Source organism: Neopsephotus bourkii, unplaced genomic scaffold (assembly GCF_033783945.1).
Source record: "Neopsephotus bourkii isolate Nb327-2 ecotype Australia unplaced genomic scaffold, CSIRO-AGI_Nbou_v1 NB_668, whole genome shotgun sequence".
NCBI classification, from domain to species: domain Eukaryota; kingdom Metazoa; phylum Chordata; class Aves; order Psittaciformes; family Psittacidae; genus Neopsephotus; species Neopsephotus bourkii.
The window spans coordinates 1,578,459-1,597,691 of NW_026901167.1; the positions used below are offsets into that span (position 1 = coordinate 1,578,459).

A 19,233-nucleotide genomic window follows, 5' to 3' on the forward strand; every position below is an offset into this window, starting at 1 on the left:
GGAAATGAGGGTGCATTGACAAAGAGATGCTCTTTTTGAAGAGGAACTCTCCTGTCTGAGGTCGCTGTGCCAGATCCTGACCCGCCTGGAGCTCCTGCTGTGCAAATCCCCACCCATGGCTTCTGTCCCACCTTATCACCGTGAACGTGGCCCTGTGCAGGCCCAAAGGTACAGACAAACGTGGTTTTCCTGGTTCCTCTCCTTGCCTGTAGGTCAGAGCATCAGACATGCATTGCTCCTGATGGGGCGACCCGGAGCCCTCCCAGTGGCACAGCTACCGGTTTTACGTCTAAAGCAAGGCTCATTGCCAAGAGAAATCTACAGAGTCCCCCCGGCTTTGACTGCTGGCACTGTGGTGTGATGTGTCTCACGAGCAGCACGGCTCTCCTGCCTTTTAAGGGCCATGTTGCCAGGGTTTGCTCACTGCTGCAGTGTCTTGCCTGCAAAAATCAGGATTGCAGCTGCAATCCTCATCCCATTTAGTGACTGGGAACAGAGGTGCAAAATAAGCATAACCAAGCTTTTCCGAAAGCATCTGCTGAGAGCTTTAAACTGATGGGGGGGAATTGAGATATAAAGATGGAACTCGATGAGCTTTAAGGTGCCTTCAACTCAAACCAGTCTGGGATTATGATTTTTGGCTAACACTGGAGTAAGGTTTTGCTTTCAGGTGCATGAGCAAGCGATGTGCTCATGGCCACAGAGATCATCAGTAGCAGAAACCTAAACAGAAGCGAAAGCGAAACCCCTGAGACACAATCTGGTGATGCAAATTTAAGCTCACCCTTCCTGTTTTAGGAGCTAATCCTTTGTCCTTGCAGCTAAGAGGAATTTTCCATAAAAGGGATATTCTTTCACACATCACTCTGTTTAATGTTTAACAGGAGGATCATTATGGTTTTATTAGCAGTACGCAATGCTTTTTGGTGTTCAGCTGACTTTGCAAACATGAACGGATTGATCTCAGCCACGGTGGTAGCTAGGCAGAGAGGTGCTGTGCTCCTATGGCTGTCAGCACAGGGTGCAGACATGAGGCTCCTGCTTTGCTGCTCTGACCACCGACACCGGCGTTTCCATTAGCGCTGCCGTGCACAGTGAGCATCCTGCTTCTGGCTGGGCTCACAACATAGCAAATGTCACCGAACCCCATAAAACACTGATTTACAAATATTAAATGCACGATTGGCTGTGTTTTTGTCCGTCATCCGGTAGCTGCTGGTTGTTTTCAGCTCACCCCAACCAAACCCGTGGTTAAACGGTGTGTATTTGTGGGCGTTAGGTGCTAAAGCCAGCAACAAGCAGCCAAAGGCTGTGGGGTTTTAAAGGCCACATTGGCAAAGAGTGACTCCCGAAGAGGCCCGCCAGGAAACCAGCTCCTCGGCTGCAGTATGCAGAACATGTACGCGCTCCATGATTTACTCGCTCATCTGCTCCACATTGCGCCTGTGCTCCCTCGCCACTGTCCTGGCGGATGCGATTGTCTCCTGCAAAACAGGAGTGAAAATGAGCGCTGCAGCGTGGCAGAGCCGGGCCAGTACCCAGGTAAGGGCGGCCGAGCCCGGCAGGACACGGCCCCTCCGCGGGCAGCGCTGACAGGAGCGCTGGGGATGGAGGGGACCCATGGGGTGGGTGCGATGGTGGCTTTGAGGACACAGGGGATGCGGCTGGAGGGATGCAATGGGCGCTTGTGGCAGGGAGGAGACAGCCCCTTGGTGAGGGGTTGCGGTAGGGTAAGGTAGGTGCGGGGAGGGGATGTGGTGGTGGCTTTGGGGACCCGGGGGAGGCGTGATGGCAGCTTTAGGGGCAACGGGGACACAGTGTTTGGATGTGATGGTGGCCTTGGGGACAGCGGGGCCGCACTGGGGGGATGTGATGGTGGTTATGGGGACACAGTGCTTGGCTGTGATGGTGGCTTTGGGGACAGAGGCCTCGGGGGGGAGGCTGTGCGGCGCTGGCCTTGGGTCCCTCGGCCGGTGCGGGTGTCGCGGCGGTGCCCAGCCTGCCCGCAGCCCTGCGGGGCGATGCGGCCCAGCAGACCTCCGGCGGGGCCCGTGCGTAGGGATGCACCGGCGGCGGGTGCGCGGGGCCCGGCGGGTCGGGTCGGGCCCGGCCCGTTGCCATGGCAGCAGCCAGGCGGCGCGGCGGCGCGCGCGGCCGGCGGGGCGCGGCGCGGGCCCGGAGCGTACCATGTGCGCCCGGCGGCGGGAGGCGGCGGAGGGGCCACGACGGCGGCGGCTGCTGCCCTGCTAGCTCCGCCACGGCGGGACCGGAGACCGGGAGCCGCGGCGTCAATGTAACGGCAGCGGCGGGGCGGAGGGAAGGGGAAAGGGGAGGGGGGGAGCTGTCGCTGAGTGGCATTTCCACGCCGCGCGTGGCCGCGGGGAAGGGGGGGGAGAGGGCGGAGGGCGGGCGGGAGGCGTTAAAATGGCGGCGCGCAGCCGGCCCCCGCGCTAAACCGGCCCCCGTGGTTCGCCCCGTGCCGCCGCGCGTGGCACGGTGCGGCCGCCCGCTGCCTGCTGCTGCTGCCGCCGCTGCCGCTGCTGAGGTAAGGCCGGGGCCGGCCGCGGGGCGGGCAGGGGCAGCGATGTCTGCGCTGGTGGCGGCGGCGGGGGCTCGGCGGCTCCTGGCGGTTGTCCCGGGGCTGCCGGCGCGGCTCCTTGGCGGCTCTTCGCTCCTTTGTCTGGCGGTGGCGGCCCGGCTCCGCCGGCGGCGGGAGGGGCGGCCGGAGCGGCGCGGTGCGAGGGTGTCGCGTCGGTCTTACCCCCCCCCCCCTCCCCAGAACTGAGACGGGAAACCCGCTCCCAAAGTAATCCCGGCCGCCGAGCGTGCCCCGGGCGCTGCCTGCGCCTCGCAGCGCAGGGGAATGCCTGCCGGGAGCTGGGGGGAAGCGGAGTTGTGCCGCGGGAAAGGGTGCGAGGAGGGGCCGGGGGGGGGGGGTCGTTCTTTATTTATTTTTTGTTTCTTGCTTTTTTTTTTGCCTCTTATGGAGACATGCGCATTTGTTCGGTCTTGCCACCGCACTGGAGTCTGCCTAGAAACAAAGAACACAGCCTGGCGAAGTTGATGCTGGCTCCCAAAGTGTCTGGCTTCCCCCCCCCCCCCGCCGCCTTTTCATTGACTTATGCCATAGTTAAAACCCGGAGATCATTCCTTGCGTTATTCCCCAATGGCTGCGGATGGTCACCCTCCCCACAGTATCCATCCTCCCCCTTCGCCCCCTCGCCCCTGCCATCCCAGGTTACGTTTGGAAGGGTGCAGCCCTGCTCGCTAGGCCCCCAGCGCCGTGGGGTGACAGCTCGCAGGAGGTGTTGCTTCCCGACGGGGAGCCACCCCCTTGCTGAATCATCCCGGAGCCATGGCCGGACGGCTCGGGCGCCGCTCGGGGAGCGCGGTGTGCCCCTCTCGAGCATGAGGTGGAGGCGAGGCGCAAGGGACAGACCTGTTTGCATTCGGCTCAGGCGCGGCGCACGCTTGCAGGGAGAAACCTTTCCCTTTCATGGCAGCCGGGGCTGCGGTGCGCTGCTGTAAGGAGCATCCCCTGCCTTTGAGGTAGGGACACTCCAGTCCGACTGCCTGAGCCGGCAGCTTTGGCTCCTCTGAGCACTCCTTTCTTGCACGGATGGGCTTCGTGCGCGATCACCCGGCTTGGGAATTCATCCTGCTCTTAGCAGTCATCCCGGGATACATGTCCGTGTCCGTGCTGTTCGCCTAAAACTAGTTTGTGCTGTCCTGGTGAAAGTCATTGCCTTTGTTACTGCAAGGAAATAATGACTTTACCCTTTTGGGTCGGATGCTGAAGTGCTGCCAGGTATCCTGCCTTTATTCAAAGCATGCCAAAACGTATGGGAAAGGAGGGAGAGGTGGGATGAACACTTTTGAGCTGGGGTGTATCAGGTAAGGCTAAATTGCAGCAGTTGTTGGACATGTAACGAGATCCTGTAATTAGTTGTAGTCTATACCATGCTGAAACTATCGAGTGTCTGAGCTGGAGCAGGCTGAATTAAGCTGGCTCTTCTGGGATTATGCAGAGGCAGAAGTAATGCAGTTAAAGTTTCCATACAGCAGCTTCCATGGGGTTGCAGAGATGTTTTCCCCCTCTGGGTCCTCCTTGCGGGTATTTTGCTTTTAAGGTAGTACGTGGAAGCTGCAGTGGTGCTGCTCTCCACGTTGGAGAAATGCCTTACATGGCACAGTCCTTGGAGCTGTATTATAAGGAAGGTCCAAATCGTGCACCTCAGCTCCTGAAGGAAGGACTTGGGGGGTCAGGTTTGTGCCGATCTGATGGATTTAAAGGCTTTAAAGCTTCCATGCCGCCTTGCTCTCTGTACCCCAAAAATGATGTGTGGTAGTGCTGCCGTGCCCCACTCCTGCAGTGGGGCTCTGGTTTGCTGTGGGGCTGTACTCATGCATGGCAGTCACACACAGGCAGAGCCAGGAGGCTGTGCAGTTACGGTGTGTGGGCACCAGCCCTTCATCGGGTGCTAATTTCCCTCGGTGTGTGCGTGTGTGTGTATATATATAGACATGGTACATATTTAAATGATGTGATTTTAAAGTAGTGATGGCCCAGAAAAGTTCGAGAGCTATTTCAGAGTGTTTCTCTCTGAAAGACAATGGACTGTGCAGAAGCTTCTAGGTATTCTGGGCTGTGCTTACAGGAGGAGAGACTACAGTCAGCCCTCTCGAAAGGTAGCTGAGCTCTCCTGGTTCAGGCTGTATGCAGCTCTGTGCCTGTGGCAGGCCTGGTTCTGTCTCCCAGGTGGTTTGTGATACACTGGCAGGGGCCCAGAGCAGTCTTGGTGGTCTGTAAGGAAATGAGCCCCTCATTGCTGTAACCTTGTTCAGCCTCCTGCAGTATCTGCCCGGGTCAGAAGCCAGGGTGCCACATCCTGCCCACCCCTGATGGGAGCGAGGGGTCCCCATGGAGAAAGAGGGAGTGGATCTGGGGCTGCCCTCCCAGGGAAGGTGACTGGGCAGTTGTCCATCTGAGGTGTTGGGGTGTCGCATCCACACAGAGGATTTTGTAGTGGGTTTTGTGCCCGGTTCCACTTCACCAGCAGTGGTGACCTCCTCGGCTGCCTCCTTCCGTGCTGGGGAATGGCTCACAGGAGGCTTAAATGATATCCTTAGATCTTTACTGACCTAGAAGTTTTCTCTTGGGCTTGCCACCAGAGAGGAGAGTTTGGGAGGCTGTTCTGTGCCTTTAAGGGAATCTCAAAGTGGGGGTTAAAAACTTGTGGCTCGAAGCGGGGGAGGTTGGATTTCATTTGCAGCACAGCTCACAAATCAGCTCTGAAGCTGGTGCTGTGGTGGAAAATGTGGTCCTGCTTCTAGCCCTTCCCTTCAGTCTCTTCCTCATCCTTGTGAAGCAAGAACAGTCTTGCAGAAAACAAACCAGCACTACTCACCTTAGCTATCACTGCTTTCTCGGTTCGCTTCTCCATATGGCCATAGGAGCAGTTGTGTTGGCACAAGGAGCTGGCATGCAGGGGCAGGACAGGATGAGGCTGGACTGCTGCTTGTATTAGCAGCGCTGGTTTATGCCGAGTTAAACTGGTGGTGAAACTGCACTGCTAGTGTCTTGCAAATGGCTCTTTCTTCACGCAGGAGTCAAACCAGGGCTTTCCTAGTCCCCAGTACCTGCAGCTTAGTCAGGAGCCTGAGAGCAGAGGGAGATGTTCTCTGTGGCCAGTGCAGGCGCAGGCGATGATGGTGATGAAGCCGCAGTCAGGGTTTGGTGACTGATGCCTCAGCAGGACACCCCTCCTGCCGTGCTGGTGCTGAGAGCTTGGCTTTGGCAACTCACTGTGTGACTCAGGCGTGTTGGGAAAGAGTGTGCAGCCTCCAGAGGAGGAGGTGATTCTGACCATGAGCATACGAGGAGTCACGTGTGGGAACTAAGCCGAGTACTAGAAACACGAGGCTGCTCGTCTGGGGGGAGGCTGTGCACTGGAAGAGGAGTTTGCCTACATCTGTTTCCACAGGTAGTCACAGGAGCTGTGGCTCTGCTGTGCTCCGGAAGCAGAGTCCAGATATCCAACTGAAGAATGGCTGTCACTGCAGGCAGACCTCCATTTGGGTTACCCACATCCAGCTTCCCAGCACCTAGCAGGCAAAACGTGAGGAGAGTCTTCAGCAAGAGGAGAGGAATGCCCAGCTGGGGAATGGTGGCAGTGGTGGGGAGAGGATGTCTTCATTGAGCAGTGTGTTTGCTCTGAAAATCCCTTCAAAGCTCCGAAGCTCAGGCTTGCTTGATCTGCTCTTTGCCAGATGTAATGCTTTGGGTAGAAGCGTCAACTCAGTGTGGACAAGTTGATGCAGGAGTTGTTCCCTCTTAGGTGATAGGGAACCAGTTGCCCATGTGTAATGCACTGGTTTGCTTGTTCGACTGGTTGGGGTTTTTTGGGGTGAGTTTCCTTTTAATCAGTGTAGTGCAGAGCTGTGGGCAGTACATGCATCCTTCTCGAGGGCAGTGCCTCATCTGTCACACGGTTTAAGCACAGACTTGTCTCTCTTGCTGAAGCGCAGCCTTTAAGCCGGAGCATTTATTAGCACAAAAGACTTTGTAATTCTCTGTTCACCTTTAATGCAGCATCACAGGTGCTTTGTGCGTGTGTCTGCTCCTGGAACAGTTCCTCCTTGTGCCCCCTAAGCATCGAAACTGTGTAAATGCATCCTTTAGCTCTGTTTTCTCTAGGTTCCTCTGTGGGTGCAGATTGCTGCTCCGTGACACATGATTTACCTGAGCTTGTGCTTGCGATGCTCTTGCAGTCAGGCATCTCTTGCTTGCTAAACTGTTGTGTGTTGTTTTAAAAGGAGTGTATCCTCCCCTTTTTCCATGCCATCTTCCAGGAAGGATTGTCTACCCAGAGCGATGTTATCTTCCCCCATTTTGAACGGTATCAGCAGATACTTTCTTTTTCCCTTCTCCCATCCTGATGGTAAGTACCAGGCTGTCTTGGATTACTCACATGGAGCAAATCTGTGGCTTGGCCTCCAAATTACATGGCTCTACTCAGCAAGGGTGAGGTCCCTTCTCTGGAGCCCAAGTAAAGGTGCCAGGACCTTACTCTGTGTAAAAGCCCATTGACTGATATGGAGCTGCAGACCTGGTGGCCTCCAGAGCCGGGCGGTTTATGTCTGAGGGCTTCTGAATGCATAAAATCAGAGCGACTGCGTCTGTGTAATCCAATCTGCTCGTGAAAGCCTCGCAGAGGGCTGCGTGCTGCAGACATAAGCTGTGTCAATAAGAACTCTATTCACCCTGGAAAACAGCCTCGTGATCGGCTTTGACTGGCAGCTTCCTAAGGGAGGGCCTTTCCTGAGAGAGCTCCAGTTTTTGGCGGCACTTCTGACTGCCTTTTGGACTCCCACTTGGTGTTCTTCCCTTGCCTTATGTGCCGGGAGGGTGGATTTCACACAGCACTACAATGGGAAGGGGGGGGGAGTTTCCTTCCTTGCAGCGCAACCCCTCTGCCAAAGCAGTACTTAGGAACACGGAGGCAAAGGGATTTAAGAGAACAAGAGGTAGGGCTGTAGGTTGCTCCGTGAGGGGGTGCACCTGGAGCGTGCTCGGGGTTCTTTCCTTTGGTACAAAACCCCTGTCCTTGGAGAAGTCTTGGGTGGGAATGGGCAAAATGTGCGTGTTAATGTGCTTTCTCCCCTTGGGTGTGCAGATGTGTGTGTTACCCAGCAGTGGGGTTGGTGCAGTTCCACCCTCAGCAATGCTGGCACTAAGCTGTACCAACAGCTGTCATATCCTGGTAGTTACTATTGAATAAAACTCAAGTCGGAACTCTTATTCCGCTTTCTGAAGTGTTCTGCACCATTTTTCTTGGAGGAAAAATCTGCTTGAGCTGCTAAAAATGCTGCTTATGAGCTTTTCTGAAAGCAGGGTTTAATCAATATATCTGGTTCTGAGCCGCTGTTCAGTGCACAGTGGTTGTGCAAATGGCGTTTCCTGTTGCATTACAAGGGCGAGACTCAGGGTTTGCTCTGCTCAGGTCTTACCCCCTTCTCTCTGGCACTGAGTTACCACCAAGGACACTGGACTGGCACTTTAGGGGATTCTTTGTTCCTGCAGGTCCCTTGCTCTGTGTGTTTTAAAGCTTCAGCTCCGTGCTCAGGTGATGAGTTGAAAATGAGCTCATCTCTCTGTCTTCCTGGGTTATTCCTGTAGCTGCAAATGAAAGCTCGGGAATATGATTAGGATGTAATATGCACAAACTCAAAAAAAACCCACCCCAAAACCCAGCCCAACAGAAAATGAAGTCATGCAAAGCTGTTATTTGAGAGAAATGCAATTATGCTTTGAGCCAATTGAGGCTTGACTTGGTTTCCCAGGGTTTGCTGGTGAGGAGGCAGTAAAACCAGAATTAACTCTTGAAATACGCCTGTCCCGAGCCAGGAATTTGGCTGCTGAAAACCCAGGAAGCCACCCAGAGCTGTGGAATCCCCTCGCAGGAGGCCCTGTGCTGTTTGCAGTGGGTGAGTCCCGCAGTCCCATTGCCTCCTCTCTCCCCAGCTGATTCCCTGCGATAAAGCCCTGACGTTGCTGCGGGAGCTTTAATACCCGTCTGTGAGTGGTTTAGGTGGGATCGGCCCCCGGGCAGAGCCGGGAGGCCAGGGATGGGGCAGGAAATGCTGGTTTCTCTGCCGCAGCTCCTGAGGCGGGGAGGCCGCTGCTGGGTGATGTGGTTTTACTTCCTGTTCCCGAGCTGTCTGGGTCCCAAGTAGCGGTGTTTTTCCATATTAAGATGTTTGGCTTCCTTCTGAAGGCAGCAATAAATGTCACACCATGCACAATGCTCTGCTTATGTTTCAGAGGCTCTTTATGGCTGCCTTTGACTTTTAATTTGGATGGTGGAACCTTTAGTAGTACTTTTTCTGCTGCATAGATCTGCTTTTCAAGGCAAACAAAGGTTTTATTTTCTCTTTCTGGTTTGGAAAGAACTTTCGAATGGATGCTGGAGAGGGGCTCTTCATCAGGGCCTGTAGTGACAGGACAGGGGGGTGATGGGTTCAAACTGCAATAGGGGAAGTTCAGGTTAGATACAAGGAAGAAGCTCTTCCCTGTGAGGGTGCTGAGGCGCTGGCACAGGGTGCCCAGAGAAGCTGTGGCTGCCCCATCCCTGGCAGTGCTCAAGGCCAGGTTGGACACAGGGGCTTGGAGCAAGCTGCTCCAGTGGAAGGGGTCCCTGCCCGTGGCAGGGGTTGGAGCTGGAGGAGCTTCAAGGTCCCTTCCAGTCCAAACCAGGCTGGGGTTCTGTGCAATAGCTCGCGGTCCTGTAGCTGAGCAGGAGGGAGCTGCCAGGTCTGACCTGGGGACACAAGGACACTTCAGCCTGCTTCTGCACTCCTTGGTCCCAAGGAGTTCATTGAGATGCTGGGACTTAGTTCATTAACGTCTGGGGAGTGATCTTTCGGTGGAGGGTCCTGGGACTGCAGGGCAGGGTGGTGCTGGTTGTGCTGTGCAGGGCTGTGATGCCGGGAGGGATGCATATGCAGTGATGGACCACTCTTAATCAAGCCACTCGGTTGTAGGATGTCCTCCCCTGGCTAGAGCCAGCAGGTCAGGATGGATGGATCTCTATAGCCACACCAGGTACCAGTGGGATCCTTTTAAGTACAGTCTGAATGCCTTAAAACAAGTAGTAACCAGCAGTGCTGCACCTTCAGATGTAGTGGAGTTACTTCTGAGGTACAGAAAGAAACATTAGCATGGATCCATCCATAGGAATACAGGTGCTCTGTCCTTTCTCTGTAGCCTCCAGGTGCTGGGTATATAGCGCTTGACCTCTGGATCCACAGACTGATGCCTCTGTCCTGGGTCCTCTGACCAAGTCCCCCATGAACTGGGCTTGCCTTGGGTACTCAGCAAAGCACTCAGTGCCCTTCGTTAAGCACAGGCCTGATAAGGAGCTAATGTTGGTTGTGCACGGCCTGGCTGATGCAGCAGCACCTTTCACAGGCTGCTGGAAGAACCTGTGCTGCAGGTCACGTCAATAAAGCCAACCAGAGTGGGCTGAATGGTGAGCCCCTGCCCTCCTGCTTACCTGCAGTGAGGTGAAACCCCTGCTGAGGCAGAGCCATTGGCTACTCCAGCTCCCAGGCTGTGCCACGTGCCCTTGAGGGCATCACGAGGAGCTGAGCCTGCTGTTTCATGCCCTTCACATGGGTTTTGCAGCTGAAAGATGTTCTCTCTGTCCTCATTCCTCTGCTGTGTGCTTGGGCTCACGAGTGCTTGTCCTGGCTGAGGGATTGGGCAGGAATGAGGCCTGGGCCCCACAGGCTGATGGAAATGGTGGTGAAAAGAGGAGCTGGAGGGTGCCCAAGGCTGAGGAGAGCATCTGCATGGCTGAGACTGAGCTGGTTGCTGACAGCTTCTCCAAGTAACCAGCTAGTTCTATGGAATGCTGCTATAGTTCTGTACTGGTTAATAAGAGTAATGCTTAATCCAGCCACTGCAGAAGGCCATGTAGCAAGGGAGATGCATTCTACCAGCAGTAACTCCCTTCTTGAAACTAAAAGACTGGCCAGTTGAGTTGAGCTGATCCTGTGCAATGGTAATTTCACTGCAAACCACACTTCAGACAACTGTCCACTGGTTCCTGCTCTGCAGGCTTGGGGATGTATTGTCCTTCCCAATGGGGGGACCAGGAGAGCAAATGGGGAAGGCTGGAGTTGGGGGCCGCGGCGCAGCCAAGCACTCCAGAGGTGGGGCTGCCAGGCAGGGATGGCAGTTCATTTGCCATGGAGTTTGCTTTCTGTCAGTGAAGTGTAGATGTGAGCAGGTATGAGAAGCTTTTAATATGAACATCCCTGATGTTCAGCAACAGGCGTGTGGCTAGTGCCTTGCTTGACTCATGGATTTCTTTTGAGCATCCTCAGATACTTCTTTGGCAATAGAATCCCAGACTGGTTTGTGTTGGAAGGAACCTTAGAGCTCATCCAGGCTGGATGCCATTAGGATGCAGAAACTTGCTCAGAGTTGTGCAGCAGCCACCTAAAGGAAAGAAAGGAAGGCAGCATGCTTGTTAAACTAACATTACAAGTGGGTTTTTTGCCTGTTTTTAAAGACATCTGGTACAACACGACTGCTGAGGAAGAGAAGTCCATTATGGAGATTATTGGCCACGTGTAACATCTTTGTGATAGGCAGAAAGTGAAGCTGACTCCAAATGGGAGCGATACAGGGAGGAAGGTAAAAACCTTAATACGCTGAATACTAGAAAAGTGAATTTAAATTCATCTAATGTCTGTAATCTGTGTGTTATTAGCTGTAATCTGCTTCCAAGAAGCATACAGACTTGCCTTTCGTTTTCCCCTCTCTCCACAGAACTGCATTAATAAGAACAGAGTGTTTCTTCTGACCTCTGCATTTAGATTCTGAGCTCCCAAGAGCACCAGTTTCTCTTCTATGTTTCTGGATAGCATCTGCAGGTAGTGAAAAGCTGCCCCAAGTAAATAGCAGTGCTGGAGGCATGTTACTGCAGTCCCAGGTCACTCAGCAAGGCTCTAATACTGCCTGATGCTTATTGGAGAGTGGAACTGGGGCTACAGTTACTGAGTGTATGGGTGATTTTAGGGTGGTCTTAAACTGGTGTGTTGCCTAAGTGGTTCTCAGTGGGGTGATCCCAGCAGGAAACCTGAAAGCTGGGAGAGGGTTTGGATGCTGTGGGTTTGGATATACATCTTTCTGGGGGTGTACCACAGGGGAGATAAAAAGGCAGTGGTATGGGTGGACTTGATGCAGTATTGTTAGCTGGATTGTGGAGATAGAGGGGAGACTGGCTCCTTCGAGTCTTCAGTGTGGGGGAGAGTACTGTGGCACAACAGCAGCATCCAGCATCTGGGGGTGGGAGGTTCTCACAGCTGCCTCTGTGCACCTCCCTGTACTGAGGGGCAGAGCCTGTGCACACGAGTTTGCTTTGGTTCCTGCACGGATGTGATGCTGCTCATCCTGGAGATTCAGGCACCCAAAACGAGAGAGAGAATTAAAGCATGAGATCTGCTTGCTCCTGACCTGAATCCCCTAATCACAGCCTGGCGTAAGTGAAGGTCTTAGGCTGGGTTGAGTAGAGGGCATCTCCACACAAGAAAATGTCTATCTGCTCTCCCTGTCCCAGAATGAGAGCTTACTCGTGATGAAACACAGCTGTAAGGGTTAAACCTGCCTGGTGCTGGACCTGCTGTGTGTGACTCTGCTTCCCTTGCTGCAGGCACCCGCTGAGGACAGGTGAGTGCTCCTGGAGCTCCCTGGGTGCCAGGAGCACATCCTGGTGAGTCCGAGCCTTTTACAGCTGCTCCTTCATTTGGTGGACTTGGATTAGAGCCTTAGTTGGATTTCATTTAGACTCTGTGCTGCTGCTTTCTGTTCTTCAACCAGGAGGCAGCTCGTGCAGCAGTGCGGCCGCTTTCACTGAGCTTGGAGCCTGCTTTTGGCTGTGGTGCCCCCCTAACCCCAAGCCAGTGGTAATCCCTCTCTTTGAGCATCGTGTTCCCTTCCTTCCAGGCTGTAAAACTGCAGCAAGTGATGCAAGTCCAAGTGGGTTTTTTATCCAAATAGGTGGCTAAGATGAAAAATCAGTTTTGGATTAAAGAAAAGGAACTTATTCCACTTTGGGTGGCTCCAGAACAAAGGAAAGGGAACTGTCAGCACATTTTTGCATGGAGGTGAAGGGAAGTGCATTTGTTTTTTAGTGGAAAGCTCCATAGTTTATTTATTAGATGAGAGGTAGAGATGCTTCAGCTGAGGGGTGGAGATGAAAAGGCAAACAAGGGGGGAGCAGGCCTTGTCTTTGTAAAGCAGTGCTTCAGGTTTGCTTCTGAACAGTCTGGAAATTCAGGTTACTTGCTGTAAAAGTGAATAAATAATGCCTGTGGAAAGCACAGCCTGGCTCGCACACAGAGCAGGGAGAGACATTAAAATGCTTGATAAAAGGACTTTAAAAGCACATTGGGCTCAAATCCTTGGTTGTGTAAACTGAGGGAGCATCTCTGGTGTTTCTGTTACCGGAGGACCTGGCTGCTGTCTGGGTTTTCTCTCTTTTCCTCCCTGTTCCCTCCTCCCGTGATGTGAAAGGTGTGCCTGTGCGGAGGGTTTCTTGCAGCACACAGTCAAGGGCTGTTGTGGAGCTCACAGCACTTGATCCAGAGGCTCCTCCCAGCTCGATGGGGGTTTGGCTGTACAGCTCCCATGCGCCAGGAGAGCGTTGGTTCAGCATCCTGTCAGATACAGATAATGGGGGTTTGAGCATCCCCCACAAACACAGCACCGTGAAATGTCTTTGAGAGCCAACAGACACCGTGTGGTGGTTCCTAGAGGTTGAATTCACAGCTCACTGCCTTGGGATAAGCTGATAACACATTAGTTGCTAATATCTCATTTGTGTGTTGATATTTCCACTGCTGTTACTGATATGTGACTGGGGGGTGAGGGTTTTGGGTCACAGGGTGGAGTGCATGAGCCAGATCCCATTCGGTCTTGATACCCTGTTTATATGATGTGTTTGGGGAAGATAGGGCAAGTTGTTGCCCATCTACCTCCAACCTGTGACTCCTGCGTGTTGGCCACATGAAGACAGCAAGGAACAGGACAAGTGTGGTGTACAAAAGAGCCCCAAACTAGCTCTTACTTGGAGCGTACCATTGCAGTAAGTCTCTGCACTGTGCCTGGTTAGGGTACTGTGGGAGGGTGATGTAGTAGCTGTTTCAAGCCCTCCATGTTCAATTGGTGTCTTCTGTTTCTGCTAAAGAATGAGTAAGTGCTCAAGGCCAGGTTGGATGGGGCTTGGAGCAACCTGGTCTAGTGGAAGGTGTCCGTGCCCGTGGCAGGGGTTGGAACATAGAATTAACCAGGTTGGAAAAGACCTTTAAGATCATCAGGTTCAACCTTTACCCAGGACTGCCAAGGCCACCACTAAACTGTATCACTGTGAGCTTTGAGGTCCCTTCCAACCCAGACTATTTGTGCTGTTTTTGTCGGTGTTAATGAGTTAATTCTCATCCTGGTAGCTGTGTGTGCAGTGCTGTGCTTGGCTTCAGTGAGAATGATGCTGGTAACACACCGATGGTTTAGCTGCTGCTCAGCAGCACTTACCCTGATCAAGGACTGTTCAGGCCCTCATGCTCTGCCAGTGAGGGGGGGCACAAGAAGCTGGGAGGGGCAGGGACAGGACACCTGACCCACGCTATCCAAAGGGATGTTCCATACCACAGGTCATGCCCAGATATAAACTGGGGGGACTTACCTGGAAGGGACCAATTGCTGTTCGGGTTGGGCTGGTCATCAGTCAGTGGGTGCTGAGCAATTGGATTGGGCATCACTGCTGGTCAGTGTTTGCTTTCCCTTTTAGTTTTATATTCTCCCTCTTTGTTATCTCCCTTATCATTATTGTCATTATTATTAGCAGCATTATACTGTGCTTTAGTTATTAAACTGTCTTATCTCAACCTGTGGGGTTTACATTCCTTTGATTCTCTCCCCATTCCACCCAGAGGAAGGAAGCGGGGGGTGAGTGAGCAGCTGAGGATGATGAGGTACCAGCTGGGCTAAACCATGACACTGTTCTGTTCCAATGCTTGGATGAAGCTGGATGTATCAGACATGGCTGTGGCTTTGGTGAGAGGCCAGGGCTGCATCCAAGGAAGCTTTGGGGACTGTTGATGGAAGGTTCTGTCCTGCTGGGTGAGCTCTAGGGTAGGGTTTACCTTGCGGAGCATGAAGCGTGTGTTCTGTGTTTGCTTTGTGGCTCTTGAGCATACACACGGGTGTGTTTGAAGTCCCTGCAGTTCAGAGGGAGCCTCATGAGCCTCGTGTGATCAAAAGAGTCTCCTGGCTCTGGAGGCTGAAGGGGAGGCTGAGCATAGACAGGCCTGTGGTGGAGTCTGTGTATTCGCTGTGCCCTTAAGGTAAAGGATTAAGCTTGCAGAAGAGGAACGAGGTCAGGTCTAGACCAAGGAGCAGGCTCTGGAATCCAGCCGAGAGTGTAAGTGAGGTTTTTCCTGTAACAGCTTCCTCGATGTGGCACTTGTGTTGACTTAGCCGAAAGGAGGCTGACATCTGTAGGTCAGGCCTGATTAAAAGGGAAGGAGGGTGGAGAACAGCTCTGTGGAGTAAAGAGGATTTAGAGATAACGGGAGGAGATGCCTGGCCCTGAGCTTGGCAGAATTTGGTTTGGCCTTGGGAATCTCCCCCTGCCTGGCAGCAGGGACCTCCTGATCCCCAGGTTCCTTGCCAGCCCCTGCAGCACTGTGGCTGCTGCTCCCTTCATCCCCGCTTCATGGATGTCTTCTGACCAGCCCCTCAAGCTCTCTGCTGCTGCTGCGCAAGGGAGGCCTTCACATGAACCTCTGGCCTGCTGTGACAACCCTGCCATGAGGACAGCAGCCACCCTTCACCCTGTGTGTGACAGGGTTCAGTGTGCTGGTTCTTGCTGGGTGCAGATGAAGGCTGCTGTGCTGTGGTGCTGAGTGTTCTGTGCTTGAGGCTGCTTCACAAAACGGTTCTGTGCTCATTTTGACCTCTCTTGTGTCTTCCTGCCCAAATGCAGCTGTGGTGGTGGCTGAGGATGCTGGAGACTTTCTCTTTGCTGAGAGAGGAGGATGATGGCACTTGAGAAGCTCTGTACAGCCCCATGTTGTGTTCAGAGCTGGCTCACAGACACCAGCTGCTGCTTCCCGTCCCCACTGAGCATGCTGCTCCCTCAAGTGCTTTGTCACTGGGGATCATCTGTGGTGGGTGAGGTGACACGGCAAGCAGTCCTGTGAAGGAGCGTGCTGCTGCAGGAGGCAGGAATGCAGCTTCCCTGTTCCTCTTCCTTGGAGTCCTTCAGGGGCTGTTCTGGTTTTTCCACGATGGTTCCTTTTAGTGGAAAAAGGGTTTATTTGATGAGATGAAAACTTGTGTGGTAAAAATCTGACAGAATGAAGGGCACTTGGCTTCTCCCTGAAGCAATAGTTTTAGTTTCTAAATGAAAAACTTTCCTAGCAAGATAAAAATAGAGAGTTACTTCATGGGGAAAGTACTCATTTCCCTGTTGGCTCTGCTTGGGCAGCCTTTGGCCATGAGGAAGAAGAGGAATCGCCCTCAGCTCCCCTGGACCACCATCAGCCCCGGTGGCTTTCCAGTGAGGCATCCAGAGCTACACTGGAGCTGTGCTTTGGCCCTTTGAATTTAAGGTATATGTGAATCCCTATGAAAACTTGCTGTTTCAGTGCTGCTTCCCTCCCTGTAGGACCTGTTGCACCGTGAAGCACATCCAGTGGTGCATTGGTGAGGTTCTTCCTGTTCCTGTGCTTGGTCCAGCGAAGGAGCACTGAGAGCTGTGATAACTGCTCACATCAACCCATTACTAACTATTGTACTGAGGGCAATAGTAGCATAAGCACCAGTGCCCTTACATAGAGTCCTGGGCCTCTCTTTCAGAACACTGGCAATTATTTGGTGGTTTTGTAGAAAATAGATGGACTTGGCTCTCATTGTAGTCCCTAAATTCATCTCCAGCTGTGACAAGAGCCAGGATTGAAGCCGGGGTCCTCCAAACTAAAAAGCAGGTAATTACCCCACTCCATCATGTGCCTGTACCCAGCTAACAAAGGCAGTGCCTTCAGCAGACAGGTCCTGCTCACACAGGCAGCACCTTCAGCAGACAGGCCCTGCTCACAAGTGATGCCAAGCCTTGGAGCTGCCTGCATGGCAGGGTGTTGTCTGCTCAGAGCCTGCAGTCCTTGTCTGCATCCCTCTTCAGCTGCTTGACCCCTCGGTACTTCTGCCTTCCTCCAGTCGAGACTTCGGGCACCAGTGTGTGTGTGTTGAGCTTCAATGACAGTTTGTGTTATGGCAATGGCTGTGGGGTCCCCCCAGGGTCAGAGTCTGCTACAGAGCTCTGCTGGGCTGCCCCTGGCAGGTCAGGGGACGTGTTGGACATCACTGGCTTGGGTTTAGAGGCTTGGGCAAGGCAGTGTGAGTGCAGAGCAGGGTGATTCCTGAGCAGGGCAGGATGCTGTGAAGCTTCCCTGTCTGGCCGCTGACCTCAGGTAGGTCACTTATACCTGGTTTGCTGCAAAGGGACAGCTTGGATTAAAGCTTCTTGATGCTTTGAGTCCTTTGCAGTATCGTTATGTTGGACAGTTTCAAACAGCATTTTTCTTCCCTGTGCCATACCTCAGTTTGGCTGTTGCCGTGCAGTGACACAGGAGTTAGTAAACGGGGGAGAAGAACAGCCCTTAGTCTGAGCCTAGGCTTTGGCTGTAGCCTGTAGGAATGTGTCTGCAGTTTAAAAACCATCAGGCCTTATTTTCAGGCCCTGCCATCTCTTCAGATCCAGGCTGCTTCCCGAAAGCCACGCTGGCTGGTGGTGTAATCCAGAGGCTGTGTGTGCAGGCAGTGCTGGGTGCTTGAATGCAATCCTTGCACAAAACCTCATCTGTATGTAGATACCAGCACGTGAACAGTGGTGGCTGTGTGAGTGGATAAGCGGGTCAGGACCCCCTGAAAATAGAACCATATTGACGTTGTTAGCAAAAGCTGGGGAGCATGTTTTCCTTGGAAATTGTTATTCAGTAACTGTCCTTGGTTCCTTTTGAATTAAACATAGCGTTAAGAATTGGCTTGCTGGAATTGTGACTGCTATGGAAGATTGGATGTTGGGTGGTTGTTATGAGCAGCCAGAGAAGCAGGCATGACCCGAGCAGCCAGCAGATGCAGAGGCACTGGCAGCATTGGCAGCAGGGAAATCGAAGACAAGAGAACCCGTGGAAAAAATAGGTACAAGGTAAAACTTGCACAGCCAGCCCTTATGCAGCAAATAAAGCAAGGTCTTGCTGACCTTGGCAGCTGTACAGGGCAGCCTCTGCATGAGAATGACTTGTGCTTAATATGCTAGAGAAATGATTCAGGGACAAATATCCCTGTTTGCTGCAGCGCTGGGGATGCCGTCTTCTCCCATCTGCACTTGCAACACGAAGCATTGCAGACAGGGTAAGAGGAACAACTCGCCCTCCTCAAGCACTTCCAGTTCTCTGTGCTGTGGCCTGGAGAAGGCAATCTGGTACTGTCCTCACGGCAAAGCTGGGCCCTGCAGTGCCTTAGAGCAGGTACCTGTGAGGGCTGGCAGTGCCAGGGTATAAAGGCAGCTTAATGGGGGTCTTCCTTATTTAGTCCCTGCAGTTTGTGTCTGCTAATAGGATGTGTTACTCGTGGTGCAGAGGAGTGCTGTGCTCCGCATGCTGTGCTGTGCTGAGACTGCTTAGATGCTGGTAAAGCTCTGCTTTCCCTACAGACCCATGCCGGTGCCTGTCTGCGGCTCCGGGGCAGCCTGAGCCCCCTCACCCGCTGCGCAGCGTGGGCTGGAGCTGTGGCACAGCCTGTGTATGCCCCCCCCAGGCAGGGGGAATGGGGACAGATGGATGGGAGCTGGCTACAGGCTCAGCTCCCCACGTCCTGGGGCCAGGCCAGGGCCTGCTCTGCGCCTGCGCCTCCCTGCACTGGTGCTGCTTACTAACCCTTGCTGCTTACTGCTGCTGCTCTACGTGGGGTGTCCTCTCTCAGCCCCATACACACCCGTGCTCAAGAGCAGGGCTGTCTTGAGCGTGAGGTGTCTGTGGGGAGAGGGGCAGGGCCAGCGTGTGTTGCTGTTGATCGTGGGAAGTGTAATTAACGCAGGTATAAAGTGTTAAATGGTCAATTGAAATGGGAGATGTAGAAGCAGTCGATGGATCAATTCCAAGGCCGGGATGGAATGCTCAGGCTTTCAGACAGTAACCAGATTTCCGATAAAATCTCCATTGTGTGTAATTAAAGGGGTTGAAATATGGAATCGGGTGTTAAGGGAGTGATATTTAGATGATGTTGAAAGAACAAAGATGCAGACAGAAGAGTCTTCCTGTCTGCAGGCTGAGCAGAAATGATGTGCAGCTCAGGGGCTGTACCCAACTAGTGGCTGAAACCACAGAAATGGTGGGAAAACCCATGCTGCAGTGCTGAGCATCTGGATGGGGAAGAGACCATTTGGACCTGATAGCTCCCTTTAGTCTGACAGCACTTCCAAGACCTTGGTCCATCCACGTGCACAGACATCTACCCCCGAGTCAGCCCTCCAGAGGAGTGATGATGGCCTGTTAAAGATGACGCCAGTGGGAAGCACTGCTGCAGAGAACACTTCCCAAGAGTTAAAACTGCTCTTTACCAACCACCACCACGTTTCAGTGATGTCCCAGCTAGTCAGTGAA

General features: G+C 53.3%; 1 protein-coding gene across 2 annotated transcripts in view; it reads left to right on the top strand.

Annotated features, from left to right (window-relative positions):
• Positions 1 to 2,161: 2,161 nt before the first annotated feature.
• Positions 2,162 to 19,233, top strand: part of MBNL3 (muscleblind like splicing regulator 3) — an 80,040-nt gene continuing 62,968 nt past the window's right edge. The window contains exon 1 of one of the 2 annotated variants that reach the window (XM_061353220.1): positions 2,162 to 2,293. The gene's annotated coding sequence lies outside the window, so the exon portion shown is untranslated. Of the gene's footprint in view, positions 2,294 to 3,533; positions 3,550 to 19,233 lie in introns of those variants that run through there. The other variant, XM_061353222.1, reaches the window with a different exon arrangement.